Source organism: Magnolia sinica, chromosome 10 (assembly GCF_029962835.1).
Source record: "Magnolia sinica isolate HGM2019 chromosome 10, MsV1, whole genome shotgun sequence".
Taxonomy (NCBI): Eukaryota; Viridiplantae; Streptophyta; class Magnoliopsida; order Magnoliales; family Magnoliaceae; genus Magnolia; species Magnolia sinica.
The window spans coordinates 11178204-11189189 of record NC_080582.1 but is presented as its reverse complement, the minus strand read 5'-3'; the positions used below and the strand labels follow the sequence as shown (position 1 = coordinate 11189189).

At 39.9% G+C, this 10986-nt stretch overlaps 1 non-coding gene across 1 annotated transcript; it reads right to left on the bottom strand.

Moving 5' to 3' along the window:
• Nucleotides 1-9544: 9544 nt before the first annotated feature.
• On the bottom strand, nucleotides 9545-9651 carry LOC131217877 (small nucleolar RNA R71). The gene has a single exon (XR_009157463.1). It is a non-coding gene; the product is annotated as a small nucleolar RNA R71 (small nucleolar RNA).
• Nucleotides 9652-10986: the final 1335 nt, after the last annotated feature.

The window sequence follows — 10986 nt, the reverse complement described above, 5'->3', positions numbered from 1 at the left end:
TCTGAAGCTTTTCAGGTAATATTTATATATTTATGATATCTTAAGGTAACAATTAAATTCACAATTAATAACAATGTACTATAAATAATGTGTTCAGAAGAGGAGCAGAATAAATTCTGCGAACGAAGAAAAGTTACAAGTGAACCACGTAGCTAGTTCAAAGTCATTTATACGACATCGTTACGATATGGTAAGAAATTACTGGTAATTATTAAGTTGATATATTCTTTCCATGCATTTATATTAACTCTATTGTCCTTTCGATTGTGCAGTGAGATTCTGTAACCGGCCAGAAGCTTGAACCAGTAGACCTCTACAGAGGGACTCACTGTCGGCAGATGATGGGATCTTGGGTTCACCATAGAGTAAGCGAGAATTGAGCAAAAATCCTTACATTGTAAAATTTAATTGCATTGATTTATAGTAATATCATTCGTTATGAAAATTCATATATTTTCATTACAGGCAGTGATGGACACCATACGCAGTCAGCCCACTTCCGATGGTAGTCAGCAAAGTGAGCCAGATATCCTGAGCGAGGTGCTTGGCACCCGTTCTGGATATGTGTGTAGGCTTGGCCATGGTGCCAAGATCATGGCACCCGTTAGAGCTACCTCCAACCGATCCATTGCTGGGGAGAGTGCCCTACGCCGAGCTGATATGGTAAAGAAAGAGGTTTAGTAGCTACGAGTCATCGTCGATGAGATTAAAGAGCAACTGGAGTGGTAGAGGGAGGAGGAGCAGAGGCGTGGGGAGGAGGAGAGGCGACGAGATGTTCAGGAGAGGAGGATCGAGGAAACACGGGTGGAGCATGAGCGACGGATGCAGGAGATGTTTCAGGCTCTTGCTACATGCTTTGCCACTGATGTCCCACCACCTCCACCTTCAACTTTGTGATTTTTTTAATTTTATTTATGATTTATTTTATATACAAATGTTAAACTTATATGTATTTGTGCGTAAATGAATAATGTGGGTTGTATGTGGGTGTGGATAGGATTTTTTTTATTTTATATATGAATGTTAAACTTATATGTATTTGTGTGTGGATGAATGTGGGTTATATGTGGATGTGGATAGGATTGTTTGTGTATGGATGGATGTGGTTTGTGTTTGGATGGATGTAGTTTGTGTTTGTATGGATATGAATGTGAATATGATGAAAATGTATCGTAACAGGTTACAGGTGTATATCAAGAATTTTTTCCTAAATTTTGAAAATAAATGAAACCGGTAAGGAACAAACTATTACCAATGAAATATTTCGTTGGTAATAGCAAGTCGAAAACTTATACCGACGAAATCTTTCGTAGGTAAAAATTAATACAAAAATTTATACCAACGATCTATATGGGATATACCGACGAATTATTTCGTCGATAATAGAGGGCTTATGCTAACGAACATACTCGTCGATATTATTGTTTTACCGACGAACATACTCGTCGGCAATGTCATTCATCCACAGTTTCATCGATGAAGATATTCATCGGTATAAGATGTGTTTACCAACGAATTATATTATTTTTTCCTACCAAAAGTAACATGTTTTGCTGATGATTTTAGTCGTCGGTATTTGTTTTATCATTGCTGACAAAGTCATATTTCGTCGGGAAAAGCCTTTAGCCACAATCTTATTGTGACAATCTTTTCGATGACAGATTTCGTCAGTAATAATCATTACCGAGGAAGAAAGATAAACTAACAACGAATTATGTCGTCGGTAAAAGAGCAATCTCCTGTAGTGGTTATACCTCCTTCCTTAAGCACCTATCAGATAAAATGGTGATGAAAATTAATGTGTTTAGTACATGAGTGATAAATAAAAATTTTAGCCAAATTAATAGCACTCTCGCTATCACAATTAACTGGCACGGCCTCCAGCTGAAGTCCCAACTGATTTATCATGCCTTTAAGCCAAATACCTTCTTTAAACGCTTCCATCACTGTCAAATATTCTACTTTGGTTGTAGAAAGAGCCACCACGGACTAAAACTTTGACATCCAACTGATTTCCCCACTCGCCAATACAAACGAGTATCTTAAAGTTAACTTTTTGGAATCCACACTGCCTATGTAGTCTGAATCCACATACGCTACCAACTTTGCCTCTGTCTTCTTAAAAGTTAAGACGTAATCTTTAATACCTCGAATGTATCGAAGTAGCCATTTCACTGCTTCCCAATGTTGTTTACTAGGGTTTGACATGTATCTGCTCACAACACCGACTGCATGTAAAATATCTGGTCTTATACAGACCATGACATATATTAAACTGCCAACCACATTTGAATAAGGCATATAAGTGTAACATCCCATCCAGCCAGAACAGTGTCCTAGGGCGTCCACGTAGGATTTGCCGCAGGACCGTTCGATTATACTACGCGTGGTGAGGCACCACAGATAAAATTAAAGCTAGGATTAGCCAAATTGAGGGGACTAGACGGGTCATGGCAAGACTAAGTGCGGGCCGCCAAGTCGGATGACCATTTACACTTAGCAACAGTCCGTGCGGGATATACTGCGACGCGGGAAGGTCAGAAAAATCTAAAAATTTAGGGAACCATAAAAATCACTAGGCTTGTAGACCATTGCGGACCACGGACCCAGTGGACACCAAAAGTGTGATCTAGCACTGGCTAAATGCACCCCATCAATGCCAGGACCGGAATCTGGCACTTGCAAATGAAACCGAGATACCAGGCTATCTAGCCATCGGATCTCTTCTACGTTTGCGATGAAGGTCTAATGTATTTTTCTATGACCATCCATAAACTCTAGGACCCGATCGTGGAACGGTGACCGTTGATCGCAAATCGGGCCCGTACGACCAAACCCCATATCCGATTATCTCCAAATTTTGTATGGCCCTTCATCGGGCCATGAAGTATCTATCCTATAAGTTTCATAGCCAGAGGGCTACCAGAACCACTCCAATCACCAGAATGGACCCCCATAGTGTCATTTAAAGGCCGAAATCGCTTACTCTGACCTTATATCCGTTCATCCGTTTGTCTCCAAATTTTACACGGGCCCTAATCAGGCTATAAGACATCTACACACCGAATTTGATGGCCAAGGGGGTGTTAGGGCCACCCCAACTTCACTAGGGATCCCTAGAAGGCTAGTTTGGGCAAGTGTGGGAACTTAAGGCCAAAGGCCCAAGTGTAGGGAATCAACCCTAGCTCTCACCAAGGAGAAAAGGGAGAGAAAGAGAGTAAAGGAGAAGAAAGAGTGAGTGAAGAAAGAGCTTATGTGGACCCTAGATCGAGGTGGGGCCCAAGGGAATTAAACACCACAACTCCCTACCTCTTCTCCAAGAAGAAACTCTCCACCACAACCACACCATTAGTTCCATGATCGTCTAGGTAAGATCCTTCATCCCTTTTTCTTGAAACCCTTGAGTAGAGAAGAGATTTATATGGGGTTCTAATATACAAATGTTTTTGTAGGGGTTCTAGCCGATAAACCCCCGAAATCCACCCTCCTAGGTCGATCCCACGCCTTCTACAAATCCAAAGGTGCGGACTATTATTCTTAGGTGGCTTAGCACTAATTTTAGTACGAGCTTAATGATTTTGGATTGTTGGGTGTTATATTTGAAATTCTAGAGGACCCTAGGAAGTGTATGTTTGTTGAAATTGTATAGATTTGCATGTTCGACTCTCTCTTGATGTCATTCTTGCCTCTCACCTGATTGTGTATGTATGATTACATGATCATGCCTTGTCTGATTTCTCCATGTATTGTGCCTCATAGTATGTATGATGTCATTTCTCTTGTGCATATGATTTCGTAATATGGAGGGAAGTGTTTAATTTCCTCATAAACCCACACAACTCACATGCACTTGTTTCATGATAGCGATAGCTTACTTGTTAAGAATATTTGATTCATATGATTGAGATGCATGAGAACATAATGTTGATATGCTAGTTGATAACTTGGATAGTGGTATGTTATGGATCTCCAACACATCAATGAGTTGGTCAAGAACAGGATGAGAGACGGTAGCCCCATCGGTAGGACTATACTATGGTCAGACCCCCGGGTTTGGGCAGGTGTGTTCATGTGCCTGTATTTCGACTACATGGGTCCCTTGTGCCCGATGTCACTCGTCTCACGTTCGCCCGACTCGTGCGGTCTGGCCTACTGTTTGACCAACCTTGTTTGTTAACCATATTTGCTCACACCTGTATGGAACCTAGAACACCTTACGACCGTAGTGGCCCACTAATAACCGACTGAAACTGGTCCACAGTCTCGTGAGTCGAGCATGGTGGAATGAGACACTATGTCCAAGTTGTTGGCCTATGCTGGGGTACCGCGCCTCCCCGTAGTGACCGCGAGCGATCCTTTTCTCTTGGCACTCCTCATGTGCTTGAAGTCGAGGATGAGGAACCCGACAAGATCACGAACCACGGGGTCTCGGCCTCACATGTTGGGGGGTCTTGGCCTCGCAACCAGTTAGGGCATTGATACATTGGGTGTACCAGAATCCCTAACCTGCTGGATGAATGGACTTAACTGATAACTCGACTAACACAATCGCATTGCATCGCATTAGTTAGGGTGGCGACTCGGCAGTCGAGATCGCTCTGAGGGAGTGTTGTCATATGCGATCGTTAGATGAAGTTGCTTGAGGGAGCGTTGTAGAGAAGGCACGCATCATATATCATGCATGCGCATTAATAAGATTAGCTAGGTGTTTATGATTGACTATTTTTCATTAAGTTCATATTATAATTGATGCCTGTTATAACTTGAGACTAATGGCACCCACTGAGTTGATCACTCACTCCCACTCTGGGATGGTGTTTTAAAACACCAACCAAACTTGTTCTTAGATGCAGGTGACTCAGGGCTGGAGGAGCCAGGTGAGGCGAGCTTCGAGGAGGACGAGATGTCCTACTTCCAGTTGATGGATGGCTCTCCGTCAGCTTGAGAGACGGGATTGAATCGCTGAGCGGGGGCTCGACCTTATTCTTTTGGACATATCATTCTTTTGTGATTTTGTTGGGTGACGCCTTGGGCGACCCGTTTATATTCTTTTGGATCTGTATATATGTCATGGTTCACTTTCATTCCAATGGACTTGTATAGTTGTGCTTCATATTTCAGGAAATTTCAGGCTGCACATTTAGACCGGATTAATCGCACATTAATGGAAATCGGTTATAAGTGACTCTCGAGAACTCGGGAGTTGAGCATGAGCGTGACCCCCGATTTTCAAGGTGTTACAATAAGACATAACTTATTTTTCCTCATTTGATTTAGGACATTGTTCTGAAGAAAGCTTGAAGTGAGCCACGTGGGGAATGCTCACTAGCTTTGCCTGGTCCATCACATACTTGATCAGCATATTTTTAAGGTATTCTGCCTGTGATAACCAAAGTCTGCTCATCTTCTTGTCTTTATGAATATTTATGCCGAGAACCCTTTTTGCAATCCTCAGATCTTTTATCTCGAATGTCCTTAATAACTAGGTCTTCAGTACGTTGATTTCTGACATATCATGATAGGCAATCAACATATCATCAACATACAATACTAGGATAATGAATTTGTCATCACTTAATATCCTATAATAGATACAGTGACCGTATTCACTCCGAGTAAATTTTTGACTTAACATGAAAGAATCAAATTTTTTATACCATTGCCTAGGCAGCTGTTTTAAGTCATACGATGACCTTATTAACCTACAAACATTTTTCTCCGCCCCTGTAACTTTGTAGCCCTCTGGTTGCTTCATATAGATCTGCTCTTCTAACTCCCCATACAGGAATGCAGTCTTGACATTCATCTATTCCAGCTCGAGATCATATTGGGTAGCCAACGCCAACATGAATCTGATAGATACTTGCTTAACCACTGGCGTGAATATCTCTATGAAATCAATTCCTTCTCTCTGAGCATAACCCTTCGCTACCAACCTTGCTTTGTATCTATCCTATTTTATTTTAAATAATCACTTGCATCTGATCACTTTTTAGCCCACTGGAAGCTCCACCAGTTCTCATGGGTCTCCCCCATCTGTAATGAGGGCATATGCGACATTAGAGTCATCCTTGTATCTTACCGTTAACCTACAATCACGCGGTGGGTTCCTTCTCACAGGTGGCTGATCCACTTGATCCTATACCTCTGTCTGTACATCTGTCTCTACCTGAGTATCATTGTGTCAATCTGGACGTCTACGATTAACCTTTCTGGTTCCTCTTGCTCCTCTTGATTATTCTTATAGAAGAGTGAGCTTTCATCAAATCTGACGTCCCGGATAGTGATAACCATGCGTGTGACCTTGTCAAATAACCTGTAACCTTTCACACCAACACCATAGCCAACAAAAATATATTTTTTGGCTCTGTGATCTAGCTTATTTCTCTCAACTGACAGTACATGAAAGTAAGCCTTACACCCAAATATACACAAATCTGAGTAGTCCAGCTTATGACTACTCCATACTTTGTAACACCCTAAAAATCGGGGGTCGCGCATACGCTCAATTCCCGAGTTCCTGAGAGTCACTTTAACAGATTTTCATTAATATGCATTTAATCCGTTTAAGTTGCGCAGCCTGAAATTCCCTGGAACATGAAACATAATCACACAAGTCTACTGAAATGAAGAGATCTATCATATACACAGGTCCAAAATATAAATGGGTCGCACAAGCGTTGCCCAACCCAAACAACAAAAGAATACTATGTCCAAAAAGAATAAGGCTGAGCCCACTGCTCAGCAATCCCGATCCTGCCCATCAAGCCGATGGAGAGCTGTCCATCAACTGAAAATAAGATAGCTCGTCCTCCTCATCGAAGCTCGCCTCGCCAGGCTCCTCCAGTCCCGAGTCACCTGCTGTTGAGACTCAAATATTGCATAATTTTGCCCATTTACATCTTGGTTTTATAAACATGAATCAGCTTAATGTTCTAATTTACTCATGTATGTGTTGCAAGGTGAATTTAAGAACTTGGATTGAAAAATGGTGCTAAAAAGTAAGAATTTGATGCTAAAAAATCACAAAGACAAGGGATGGATCTTAGGAAACCAAGATTGAAGAATTCACATGCCAAAGATCCAAGAAAACTAAGTGAGGAATGAAAAGAATCGAAGATTTGAAGTGAAGAATCCTGAAATCGTCCTGAAAAGTGTATTCTAAAGCTCTGAAGTCTATTTTAAAAAACTACGCAGCAGGAAGTCTGTTTTAAACGAACTATGCAGCGAGAAGTCTATTTTGAGAAAATATGTATATTTGAGGCGTTTTCTAGGATTTTCAACTTTGTACGAAAATTGGAGTTCCCTACTTATAAATAGGGCCTCCTAGGGCATTCTAAAACGTTATGAAAAGCATTCAAAAGCAATATTTAGGGTTTTTAAAGAGTTTTAAATTTTATTAAAGCTTTATAAGTTATTTTTTTTATTTTAGATCTTTTCTATTTGCATTTTTTTTCTTCTTTCTTTCTTGTTGCTTTTTATTTCTGCAATTTAATTATGTTTTTCTAAGTTCCTTCTAGCCTAAGCTAAAAGGGAAGCACATGGGTTAATAATTTTTTAAGATTATAATGATTGATTGTTTTAATAATGAGAAGAATGGTGTACGCATGTTATCTATTATTTAGGTTTTGTTTTTTTTCCTCTTGTAAGATCCATATGTTTCCATCATATGAGATCCACATTGATGGATAGGCTTACCTTATATCAATCAGATTTCCTAGATAGGAGATGTTCTCAACCTGTTATTTCTCTTTGATATTCATTATCTTATAGATATTGAATATTTAAAATCACTGGCGCTTGAGAATATATGTTAATGATGCAAATCCATTATTTTCTAATCTTTTATGTCATTTATTAAAATATTTAAACTGTTTTATTTTCCGATTAGGCTGACCATAGTGCCAAGATCCTAATTGTGTTATCCAAGTCATCATGATTTTGGAACATTAACCTATGTGTGGAACTTTGAAGCTTAGGTGTTATTTTATTTAGTTGAATTACATCCATTCAAAAATTTCAAAATCAAACATCAGATTAATTTTTATTACTTAGTTTGTTTTGCATTTGATTTTTTTCTTCTCACAATTCATCTCCCTGTGGGATCGACCCTGTATTCACGGGATACTACTTACGAACCTCTGCACTTGGAGGCAAGCAATCAAGTTTTTGGCGCCGTTGCCGGGGAGAGACTGAAATAGATCAGATCTGTGCAAGATAGCTAAGGTGAGTTTTCTTTTAAGGTAAATTCTCTTCTAAACCCTCCAGATTTTTTGTAGATTTTTTTTTTCTTTGAAAATAAATTCAATTGGGTCTTTCAAGCACTAACTATGACATAAGGTTGCCCTGCTTGGGATTTTATCACTCAAGTGCTATGGTTGTCCTACAGTTGCTATATGATCACAAAGATCATCCGCTGAATCTATTTTCCAAATTAGCATAGTTTAATTTCTGCATTAGTTTTACTTTTATTTATTTATTTATTTATTAATTTTTTTGGTGGACTGAACCCTCATGGTCGGCTCTGCCACCTGGGTTGTTGATTTATTTTGCTTTGTGGACTGATCCCTCATAGTCGGCCCTACTACCTGGGTTGTTAATTTATTTTACTTTGTGGACTGAACCCTCATGGTCGGCTCTGCCACCTGGGTTGTTGATTTATTTTGCTTTGTGGACTGAACCCTTTGATCGGCCCCGCCACCTGGGTTGTTGATTTATTTTGCTTTGTGGATCGAACCCTCATGGTCGGCTCTGCCACCTAGGTTGTTGATTTATTTTACTTTGTGGATCGAACCCTCATGGTCGGCTCTGCGAACTGTGTTGTTGATTTATTTTGGTTTGTGGATGAACCCTCATGGTTGGCCTGCCCACTGGGTTGTTGATTTAAGTTTTTATTTTTATTTTAAGTATCATACTTGCGATTTGAATTAGTGGTATTTGTTGTGTGGTGTGGATGGTTTATGTCCCGTTGGAGTAGTAATCAAAACAATCAACTCTCCTCCGAAGGCGGACTAATTCCAGGCCTTTATTATTCACTTAGAAGAGGCATTCAACATCACTTGGATTTACATCACCAGTTGATAATCCAAATCCAAATCACGATCCAATTATAAATCAAAATAGAGAAAATCAACATAATCCTCCTCTTGAGGATGAAAATGAAGTTCATATGAATGTTTTAAACCAACCACGGACTTTATGTGAACATTTACACCCTGAGAGATTAATTTTACCATCTTGCATAGTTTTCCCTGCTCACACAGGGAACATTGATTTTAAACCAGGTGTGATTCAATTAATTCCTAAATTTCATGGCTTGGATTCTGAAAGCCCCTACTTGCACCTCAAGGACTTTGAGGAAGTAATTGCAACGTTACAAGTAAACAATGGCAATAGGGATGTACTTAAGCTTAGGTTATTCTCATTTTCTCTAAAGGATCGGGCCAAAGCCTAGCTCAACTCTCTAAGACCTAATACCATCACTTCATGGCAAGCCTTAAGTAGAGAGTTTTTGAAAAAGTTCTTTCCCGAGCACAAAACAAATGCACTAAAACAAGAAATCATGTCATTCTCCCAAAAGGGGAATGAACTATTTTTTCAAGCTTGGGAGCGCTTCAAAGACATTCTAATTACTTGTCCACATCATGGTTATGAACCATGGCACGTGATTGATGCTTTCCGAAAGGGGCTCACCATGGATACCCGTCAGTTCATAGAGATGATGTGTGGTGGAACCTTTCTTGACAAAGATCATAATGAGGCTTGGGATTTTCTAGATTTGTTAGCAGAGAATACGCAGACATGGGATGTCTCTGCTAAATCAGACCAAACTAGACTCATTCCTAGAGAGAAAGCGGGAATGTATGTCCTAAGAGAGGAAGACGACCTTAATGCAAAATTCGTTGCATTGGCTAGAAAGGTCGAAGCCTTGGAAATTAGGAAGGTTGATATGGTTAAAGCAAACACTTCCTTAGGTAATTTTTGTAGCATTTGTGGTGGTACAGACCATGACACAAAGGATTGTCCAATAATCTCAGTTGTACAAAATATCACGCATGAGCATGAGCAAGCAAATGCTATAAATAATTACCAAAGGTCAGTTATGCAACCAATGGGAAACACGTATAATCCAAATTGGCGTAACCATCCTAATCTTAGTTGGAGGAATGGATCACAAATTAATGCGCCCAATGCAGCCTCTACAAAATAATTTCTTTGGGACACCTAACAATGCACCATATGTGCCCCCACAAAAGCGATCATCTCTGGAGGATGCATTGACCGCATTCATGAACTCTCAAGCTCAAATGAATCAGTCTCTAATCCAATCAAATCAGGAATTAAAGACGACCGTGGCTAGGATTGAGACTTAACTAAATGCTAAGGAAAAGGCATCCTTCCTTCTCAACCTGTACTAAACCCTAGAAATACACATTTCATTCGAGACTTAAATCCAAGTGAGTTACATCATGAACAAGCTAAGGCCATCATTACCTTGAGAAGTGAAAAAGAGGCCAATAACAAAATAATGCAACCGGTAGAAATACCGGAGGATGAGCTACTGTCTCAAGAAAATGATGAACCGGCTATAGTTCAAGAGCCGCAACAGCAAAAGGATAAAGAGACTAAGTCATATGAGCCTCCAGTTCTGTTCCCATCTAGACTTCGAAATTCGACTGTCCCCATGAAATATCATGAGGTGTTGGATGTGCTCCAAAAGGTTGCTATTAATATTTCTCTACTTGATGTCATTAGACAAATTCCATCATATGTTAAATATCTCAAGGACTTGTGCACTGTAAAGAGAAAATTAAATGTGCACAAAAAGGCCTTCCTTACTGAGAAAGTGAGCGATATCATTCAATAAAGGGTCGTGCCCAAATACAAAGACCCGAGAAGTCCCACTATTCCTTATATTATTAAAAATTTCCAAATTGAGCAAGCTTTGCTAGATTTGGGTGCAAGTGCCAACTTAGTACCTTCTTT